Below are 10,197 nucleotides of genomic sequence, written 5' to 3'. Positions count from 1 at the left end.
GTATGAAGAACACCTGCAGTAACAGACAGAGCTGGAAGAAGTCAACATTCAGAGAGAAAAAGGAAATCTGGAGCTGGTGGAGCTGGACATTAAAAGGAGAACATTGGAAACTAGAGAAAGATCCAGAAAGTGTGAGGGAGGAGAGGAGGAGAGAGATTAACAGATGGAGCTGAGTGATGTTCTCTGCCCTCTGGTGGCGGCTGTAGTTACTGCACCTGCTCTTTATCTCCACTAGAATAAATTAGACTTGATGTTTTTCCATCAGTGTGACAGATTATCACCTATTATTTATTTATAATATTCAAACTTTTCATCTGCAGCTCATTTCAGATGTTTAACACAGAGGTGTCCTCACTTTCTAGGTTTGTGAGTCAGGAACCAGATATGAGACGAGGAACCAGATATGAGAGATTCATTCATCTGGATTTAACTCAGGAACATTGTTGCTACGGTGACAGAAGCTCTGTCCATCTTTGCTTTTATTTTTTATTAAGAACTGCACCTTCAGAGGAGCAGCTCTGTCCCTTTAAGAAGGACGGTCGTAGACTGGAGTTGTTGTTGTTGAACTTGTTCATGTCTGAGGATGTGTCGCTGAACTGAGGACAGAGTTCTCAGGTAGGAGCTGAGGAGCTGACTCCCTCCCACCGAGCACCGACTGCACCAGGACAAAGAGCTCCTCCACGCGATGCTCGGTTCAGGTCCGAGAACCGGATGAGTCTCAGCAGGGGGGTCTGTGAGCGGATGTAACGGGGGCACCGGACCGGGTTTAACGGAACTAACCGGACCAGTATGCGGACCCTGGTCCTCCTGTCCTGGTTGTGCATGTGGACCTGGAGCCAGCGCTTGGACCACGACAGGTCAGGAAATGAGCTTTAATGTGAACCAGAGGCAGAGGAGGGGAATTATTAAAAAGAACAAAGTTAAAGTTCACTCTGACATTAATTAACTGATTAATTAATAAACTAATTAATTAACTGATGAATGAGTGAATAAATGAATGGATTAATTAGAGGAGGGACGGTGTCTCATTCTGATTGGACCAGAGAGGGAGAATTACTCAACACAACAAACTTTAACTTGGAGTTCAGTCTGTAATTAATTAACTGATGAATTAATTAATTTATGAATGAATGAATGAATGAATGAATGAATTAGAGGAAGGTGTCTCATTGTGAATGAATTAGAGTTGAGAGGAACCAGAGGAGGTGTTCAGGAGGGAAAGTATGTGGAGGGAGTGGAGACATCAGTCATGTCTGGACAGGCAGCAGAGACAGCTAGGAGACACCGGGGTGGGGGGACGGGGGGGACGGGACGGGACATGAATCCAGACTCTGACTGGTCCCTGATGCTGGTGTTTGTGTTGCAGCTGAGACGGCCTCTGTCGCTATGGCAACAGCGTGAAGTGCTGCTGGGGCTGGAGGCGGATGGACGAGGGACGGTGTGGACGTGAGGACACATCCTGAGACGGTTGACTGGGTTTTTTCTTTTCACCTTCAGCAGATTTAAACATGTCTGTCCCTCTGTCCCTCAGCTGTCTGTCCCCAGGGCTGTAGACATGGACACTGTCTCGGAGCAGACAGATGCGAGTGTCGCCCCGGATACACCGGCAAGGCCTGTAACCAAGGTAACCGTTTACATGGCAACGGAGTTGACTTAATTAAGATAAACACATAAAACAGACAGAACAGACATGGTTCACACACACACACACAATTATCAGTTATGAGCTGAACATCTGGATGAACTGGTCCTGATGTGGATCAGAGACGCCTGCAGCTCTGACGGTCTGATCAGTCGTCACGTCTCAGAGACGGAGACACATTCCTGAGGACGTGTGTCTCTACACACACACACTCCTCTTCCTCCTCCTCCTGCTCTATTGCAGGCAGGAAAGGCAGATGAGGAGGTGAACAGGGCGGGTGAGAAAAGTGACAGAAAGCATGAGCAGGTGGAGGAGGCTGAGATGGAAGAAGAAGGGACATCAGCAAAGCCAAAACCTGCTCATAAGCGTAGGAGGAAAACAAAGAACACCGTCAATGAGGCAAAAACAAGTAAAGTGGGGGTGGACAATGGGAGGAGGCAGGTGCAGACGGATGAAAGTGGGAGTGAGGAGGAGTGTGTGTCAGATAACAGTGATGTGATAGGTTTCAACCTGAGTAGCAGTCAGCAGAGAGAACTGTACACTGCAGAAAAGATTAAATGTTTTCTCCAACAGACAAAAAACCAACACGGTTTCAAAGTAGAAGAGTTTTTCCCTGATTTATCATTGTTCTATACGTCTGCCAGACTCCACATGAGCCAAAGAGGAGAGTCTGGCATCACTGACCAGGAGTTTTTTAGACTAAAGAAACTTGTACTGAAAGTGAAAAAACAAATGAACAGTGATGACTTAAAAAACTCCAATGTGTATTTTAACTAATTTATTGATTTTAAAAGTTGCTCTCCTTCTTTCTTTTAACATGGATAGTTTTAGAATGGGCAGTTTAAATGTTAATGGAGCAAGAGAGGTGAAAAAAAGAGCACTCATTTATGAAACTACCAGAATGAAACGCATTGATGTCATGTTTCTACAGGAAACGCATAGTGACTCTGGTAATGAAGCAGACTGGAGGAGAGAGTGGGAAGGGGAAGCCATTTTAAGTCAAAGCAGCACTCTGAGTGGAGGAGTGGGCTTCCTCTTCTCCAGGAGTTTCTCTCCAATCTCACTGGAGGTCGTGCACCTAATTGAGGGGAGGTTACGTTTAACTAAAGCTCGGTTTGAACATTTTACTGCTGTTTTTATCAACCTATACGCTCCAACCAACGGTGCAGAGAGGAAGCTGTTTTTACAAAAAATAAATTATGTTTTTAATAGCGTTTCCTCGGAGGATTTCTTATTCGTGGGTGGGGATTTTAACTGTACTGAAAATGTGTTTTTAGATCGTAACCATGCAGAGCCTCATCCCGCATCCCAGCATGCTTTGAGGCAGCTGGTCCACTCTCATGGCCTGGTGGACGTGTGGAGGAGGATGCACGCAGACAGCAGACAGTACACATGGTCCCACCTCAGAGAGAGTAGCATCTCCTCAGCCAGACTTCACCGTATTTATTGTTTTAAACATCATTTTAATACTTTTAAGTTGTGTAGAATTGTACCCACGGGATTCTCAGATCATTCCCTGATTTTTTGTCTTGTTTTTATTAGGAACATTTTACCGAAAAGTGCATATTGGCATTTTAATTCAGTTTTAACACTTGATAAAAAGTTCAGGGAGGTTTTTATTTATTTTTGGCATGTTTTTAGACAGAGGAAAGCTGATTTTAGTAGTCTTAGGCAGTGGTGGGACCATGGCAAGACTGAGATTAAACTTCTGTCAGCAGCAGCACACCCTCAACGTTACCCGAGACATCACCAGATCTGTGAAAGACCTGGAGAGTGATATCGTGGAACTACAGACAATGAGTGAGTCCACAGGAGAATGAGGATATATTAAAATCCTCAAAGAGAAAAAAATGGCTTTAGCCGACCTGCTGGACAGTAAAGTACAAGGTGCACTGGTCAGGTCCCGATTCCAGAACATCACTGAAATGGATGCTCCCTCTAGCTACTTCTTCAGTCTAGAAAAGAAAAACGGACAGAGGAAGGTCATCCACATCGTTGCTGCAGACACAGGGCAGGAGCTCACTGAACCAAGCCAGATAAGAAGGCGAGCGGTAGAGTTTTACTCCTCTCTCTATACTTCCGAGTATGAGGAGGAAGCTGCACTGTCTGAGGAGTTCTGCAATGGACTGCCTCAGGTCTCCACAGACACCAACTCCCACCTTAAAGAGCCGCTGCAGATGCAGGAGCTTCAAGCTGCCCTGCAAAGCATGCAGGGACGGAGAGCTCCCGGCATAGACGGCCTAACTGTGGAGTTTTTTAAAGCCTTCTGGGACATCCTCAAAACGGACATGTTAGAGGTGTTTAATGAGATTCTGGCCTCTGGTTCCATGCCAGTGTCCTGCCGCAGGGCTGTCCTCACGCTCCTGCCCAAGAAAGGAAACCTACAGGACATTAAAAACTGGTGCCCTGTGTCTCTGCTATGTGTGGATTACAAGATTCTGTCCAAGGCCTTGGCCAACAGGTTGAGAGGGGCTATGGAGCAGGTAATCCATCGGGATCAGACCTATTGTGTACCCGGCAGGTCCATGGTAGACAATGTCTACCTAATTTGAGATGTTTTAGAGCTCTCCAGCTCATTGGCTATAGACACTGGTCTGATTTCCCTAGATCAGGAAAAGGCTTTTGACCGCATTGAACATGGCTTCCTCTGGAGGGTGTTGGAGAAGTTCGGGTTCAGCGCAGGGTTCATAGCTAAGATCAAGGTGTTGTACAGTGAGGTTGAGAGTGTGCTGAAGTTAAATGGTGATCTGTGTGTATAGAGGGGTCCGACAAGGGTGCGCTCTGTCGGGGATGCTCTATGCACTCTCCCTAGAACCCCTCCTGAGCAAAATACGCTCCTGCATGCAAGGACTGGTTTTACCTGGTTTTAAGGGAAACATTGTTTTATCAGCTTATGCAGATGATGTGGTGGTTTTTAATCAGAAGCCAGAGGGATGCAGACAGGCTAACAAACATTGTTAATAAGTTTAATATTGTGTCGGCAGCGAGGGTAAACTGGATGAAAAGTGAAGCCCTTGCTGTCGGCAAGTGGCATGGTGGTCTCCCGGTTCTTCCCCAGAAACTAGTTTGGAAAAGAGATGGTTTTAAATACCTGGGAGTTTTTCTGGGGAATGAAAACGTGGTCCAGAAGAACTGGGAGAACGTTACAGAAAAGATTGAGGGAAAACTTGAAAAATGGAAATGGCTGCTCCCTCAAATGTCTTTTAGAGGTAGGGTCCTGGTTTTAAACAACCTTGTGGCATCTCAACTCCGATTAACATGTATAGATCCCCCATCAGACTTACTACAAAAACTACAATGAAAAATTGTAGATTTTTTTGGGGACAGTCTCCATTGGGTGCCACAGGGGGTGTTGTTTTTAACCAGAGAGGAGGGGGGACAGGGCCTCATCCACCTGGCCAGCCGAACTGCTACATTTAGATTGCAGTTTATACAAAGGTATTTAACAGGCCCGGCAGATCTAGTTTGGAGGGATGTGGCCAGCTGCATTCTCAGACGTGCAAATAACTTGGGACTGGATGCTGCTCTTTTTTTAACTGATTTAAAATTTTTAAAGTTAAGTGGGTTGCCTCCGTTTTATCAGGGTGTTTTTAAATCCTGGGTCCTTTTTAATCAAAAAAGGTGTCAAAAGTCTAACTCTCTGCACTGGTTGTTGAAGGAGCCACTGATACACAGAGCCAGGCTGGACGTCAGCAGCAGCGTCACACCCCGCCTGATGGTGGTGCTGTGCAGGACCAGGACCCTGTGCCTGCAGCAGCTGGTGGATGCGGTGGGGCCGGCGCTGAGCAATGCTGTGGCCCTGGGGTCTCTGCTGGGATTACGCTCAGTCCGGGTTGCTACAACGTTTTTGGAGCTATGGAGGCAAAGGCTGTCTGGAAGGGAAAGGAGCCTCCTGATGGACCATAACCAAGGAAAGGCTGTCCCGGACTCCACAGACCCTTTTCCAGAAATCTACCTGACCCCAGGACTAGGAGACTCGACCGGCCCCTTGCTTACTGCCATCAATGAAAATAAACTGACGTTACACCGAGCTGACTCAAAAACTTTCTACCAATTGTGTCAAGTGTATCAACAGGAATGGACTGAGCAACAGACCGGCCACAGTGTGGAGTAAAAGACTAGCTGGGGAAACTGGACCCGGCCCACAGTGGAATGTTTTATACAAACCTCCCCTTAAAAAACGGACTGCCGACCTCCAGTGGAGGATTTTACATGGTGCCATTGCCTCCAACGCTTTTATTTCTGTTCTTAATTCTGCTGTTAGTTACAAGTGTCCTTTTTGCCACGTACACGAGACTATCTACCATGTTTTTATTGAGTGTAAGAGACTCACAGAGTTCTTCACTCTTTTAACATTGGTTTTTAGTCGTTTGTGTAGTTTTCTCCGAGAGGGTTTTTATTATGGGTGCTGGCTATAAAAAGACAAACAGAGAAAAGTGGCTGCTGCTAAACTTTCTGTCAGGAGAAGCAAAAATGGCAATTTACGTTAGCAAAAAAAGAAACGTATAGAGAACAGAGAGGGACAGGAAGCCAGGTCAGTCTGGCTCTGCAACATTAGGGCCAGACTGTGGCTCGAATATAGATTTTATAAACACATTGGAGATTTGGATACTTTTAAGCAGCGCTGGTGCTATAAAAATTGAATTGAATTTTGCACAAGTTTTCACTGGATAATTTATTTTAATATGCCAAAACATACAAAGTAACACTTTGTAAATATAGTTTGTAACACTACTGTAAATATGCTAAGAATGTAAATAAAGTATATTTTTAAAAATCAAAGTCTCGTCTCCTCAATCTCTGGAGGATTAAACCATGGCGTATCTATTAGTGTATTAGATTCATGTCAGGGGAAACGTTTCTAAATCCACCTGTGCTTCACAGTGCCTTTTTTTGGAGGATCAGTTTTTAATTTGCTTCTGTCTAATCAGCATAAACACAATAAATGTTGTTTACTTCAACTTTAAAAACCTGCCAGCAGTCATCAAGATGAGAAACACAAACATTAGTGCTCTCGACTTCAAACGATAATGGTAATGGCTATGGTAAGTTTTAAAATCTCTTAACGGCCTTGTGCCCTCTTACTTATTCAATTCAGTTTTATTTATATAGCGCCAATAATACAAATCGTCTCAAGACGCTTCACAAAAGCCAGCCTGAAACCTCCAGAGCAGCCTGAGGGAAAAACTCACTTTAACAGGAAGAAACCTGGAGCAGAACCAGCTCATATGGAGGAACCATCTGCTGAAGACCAGCCGGGTAGAACCAGAGAAGATAGAGAGAGAAGAAGAACAGGAGAAACAAGATTAACAATCAGTTTCTTGGCTAATCCCCAGTCCATTAAACTCTCATCAGCCCCAGAGTCAATTAAAACATTCATCTCCATGACTGTGGTGTTGTGTTTTACCTTTATGGCGGTCAAACTGCGTGAAGGAGAACCTGAGGTTGAGAACTTGCTCACTCCCCGAGCTGCCTTGACTGGGCAGGCGACCACACGATGTCCAGATTCTCCGCAGTAGAAGCAACGCCCCTCCTTGAGACGACGTTATCGTTCCGCCTGGGTGAGCTGGGTCCGACCCAACTGCATGGGTTCAGCCTCTCCTGCCCTGGGTAAGGGAGAAGGACGTTCGGGAGTCGGGCCCCGGGCTTCATGCCCACCCCGAACCAGCGGTTGTCGGTACCTCTCCAACGATGGTTGGCCCTTCTGATGCCGCTGGAGTTCTTGGATCCGGTTATCTGTCCGGATGACTAGGGCGATGAGGGAATCCAGGTCCGCAGGCAGGTCCAAGGGCACCAGTAGCTTCCGTATGGGAACAGACAGTCCATCCAAGAAAGCATCATAGAGGGCTGTGGAGTTCCATCCGCTCTCCGTTGCCAGGGTGCGGAAGCGGATGGCGTAGTCGCATACCGAGTCATTTCCCTGCTTCAACCCGCTCAATTCCCTAGCTTTCTCTCTGTCCGTTGACACCGGATCAAAAGTCTTCTGAAGAGCGGTCTGAAACTGTCGAAGCGAGTGGCACAGTGAAGAGTCTCGGTCCCATTCCGCTGTGGCCCACGCTCTCGCTCTTCCGGTCAGGTGAGACATCATGAAGGCGATCTTAGACCGATCTGTGGTAAATGCAAGAGGGGAATGTTCAAAATGAATGGCACAGTCTATGAGAAAAGCCTTACAAGATCCTGGTGCTCCGGCACAATTGGCGGGTTGTGGGTCTGTTGTAGGTGTCCAAGCAGATCCTGCACTTGGGATGAAAGTTGACCCAACTGCGTGACCACCACCACCTGAAACTCCTCCTGGCGGGAGAGTCGGGTCTCGTGAGCGTGGCCGTTATCTGGTCAGTCTCTGCTGAGTCCATACTGGCCAGAGTGTACTGTCAGGCCGAGACTCAAAGCAGGACTCAGAATGCAGAGATGACAAAAGGCTTTTATTGGATTCTCCAGGGATCCCTCACAGAGGGACAAACAAATGGCTACAAAAAAACCTAGACGCTAACTCTGACTACTGAGAACGAAAAACTGAAATCTGAAAAACTGAAAAAACTCAAATCAAAGAAACAATTAAAAATAAACACAAAACACTCCGAATGGAGGAAAACCTCAGGACTAAAGATCTAAACTAAGGAAAGAATTAACAAACAACAACTCTCTCTTCGAGAGGAATAACAGGCTTACTTGAAAACTTCTATGATTAAAGACATGAAACAAGGCACGGGAACAGGTTGAGGACGATAACACTGTGGCACAAGACAAGGGGAACACAGACTACTTAAACACATGGAGGGAAATAGGGGACAGGTGGACACAATCAGGAATCAGGGGAGACAATCAGACTGAGACACATGAGGAAGGGCAAGTGACCTGAAACGAGAGGAGAATTACTTTTCAAAATAAAACAGGAAATGACAGGACAAAACAACCCCAAGACAAGACACCCTCACCACGGTGTGACACTAATAATATTGCCTAAGGGAAGCATGTATAATGTGAATAATATTGGTCCTAGCACAGAACCCTGAGGAACTCCATAGCTTACCTTGATATATATAGAAGAGTTGTTGTTTACATGGACAAACTGGAATCTGTCTGACAGATATGATTCAAACCAGTCTAGTGCAGTTCCTGTAATCTTGATCACACTTTCAAGTCTCTGTAGTAGAATATTGTGATCAATAGTGTCAAATGCAGCACTGAGATCTAGCAGGACAAGTATAGAGACAAGTCCATTATCTGAAGCCATGAGGAGATCATTGGTAACTTTAACCAGAGCCGTTTCTGTGCTATGATGAGCTCTAAAACCTGACTGAAACTCTTCAAACAAACCATTCCTGTTTAAATGATCAACCAACTGATTGACAACAACCCTTTCTAAAACTTTAGTGATGAAAGGAAGGTTGGAAATTGGCCTATAGTTGGCTAAAACATCTGGGTCAAGAGTGGGTTTTTTAAGTAATGGTTTAATTACAGCAGTGTTAAAAGACTGTGGCACATATCCTGTTAATAAAGATAAGTTTATCTGATTTAATATGAAGGTATTAATTAATGGAAAAACCTCCTGGAGCAACTTAGTTGGGATGGGGTCTAGAAGACAAGTTGATGGTTTAGATGCTGTAATAACTGAAGTGAGCTCAGGAAGATCAATTAGAGAGAAAGAATCCAAATACTGACTCGGTCCTACAGAGGTTTCTAATGCCACTGTACTTACATCTTTGACAGATGGAAGGGTGCTATGAATTTTATCTCTAATGCAACAATTTTATCAGTGAAGAAGCTCATGAAGTCATTACTGCTGAGGTCTGAAGGAATAGATGCTCAACAGAGCTGTGACTCTTTGTCAGCCTGGCTACAGCTGAAAAGAAATCTGGGGTTGTTGTTGTTTTCTTGTATTAATGAAGAATAATACGCTGTTCTAATCTTACGGAGAGTTTTTTTTTATAAGTTGTTAAACTATCTTTCCAGGTTATGTGAGCTTCTTCAGAACTAGTGGAATGACAAATTCTTTCCAGCATTCTAACTGTTCAACTGTGAATTATACCATGGAGCTACTCGCCTTCCATTTACCACCTTCTTTTTTAGAGGAGCAACTAGATTTAGAGTTGTACTAAGCGATGCTGTCGCGCTGTCAACAAAATAATCTATTTGTGATGGAGTTAGATTGTGGTTGCTGACATCCACATCACTAACATAAGGCACTGAGGTAAATACTGAAGGTATTAATTCCTTATATCTAGTCACAGCATCATCAGATAAGTGTCTACCATAACGAAATGTCTTTCCAATTTCTGTGTAATTACTTATAGTAAATTCAAATGTTAAAGAGAATGATCGGACAATAGAGGGTTGTGAGAATATACGGTTAGACCTTCAGTTTCTAGGCCATAAGTTAGTACAAGATCTAAGGTGCGATTGAAACAGTAAGTTGAACCCTTTACATTCTGACAAAAGCCAATTGAGTCTAATAATGACATAAATGAAGAGCTAAGACTGTCACTGCCAACATCAACATGGATTTTAAAGTCACCTACTATAATGACTTTATCTGTTCTAAGCACTAAATCACA

General features: G+C 44.6%; 2 long non-coding RNA genes across 2 annotated transcripts; one reads left to right on the top strand and one right to left on the bottom strand.

The window, feature by feature from the left end:
* The first annotated feature begins 464 nt into the window (after positions 1–464).
* On the top strand, positions 465–1,564 carry LOC125010375. Its single transcript, XR_007113057.1, has 3 exons — positions 465–857; positions 1,367–1,446; positions 1,532–1,564. It is a non-coding gene; the product is annotated as an uncharacterized LOC125010375 (long non-coding RNA).
* LOC125010488 lies at positions 1,517–7,547 on the bottom strand. Its single transcript, XR_007113084.1, has 3 exons — positions 7,050–7,547; positions 6,835–6,883; positions 1,517–1,613 (listed from the first exon to the last, which is right to left on the bottom strand). It is a non-coding gene; the product is annotated as an uncharacterized LOC125010488 (long non-coding RNA).
* Positions 7,548–10,197: the final 2,650 nt, after the last annotated feature.

Source organism: Mugil cephalus, chromosome 1 (genome assembly GCF_022458985.1).
Source record: "Mugil cephalus isolate CIBA_MC_2020 chromosome 1, CIBA_Mcephalus_1.1, whole genome shotgun sequence".
NCBI classification, from domain to species: domain Eukaryota; kingdom Metazoa; phylum Chordata; class Actinopteri; order Mugiliformes; family Mugilidae; genus Mugil; species Mugil cephalus.
This window is presented reverse-complemented; position numbering and strand designations above follow the sequence as displayed.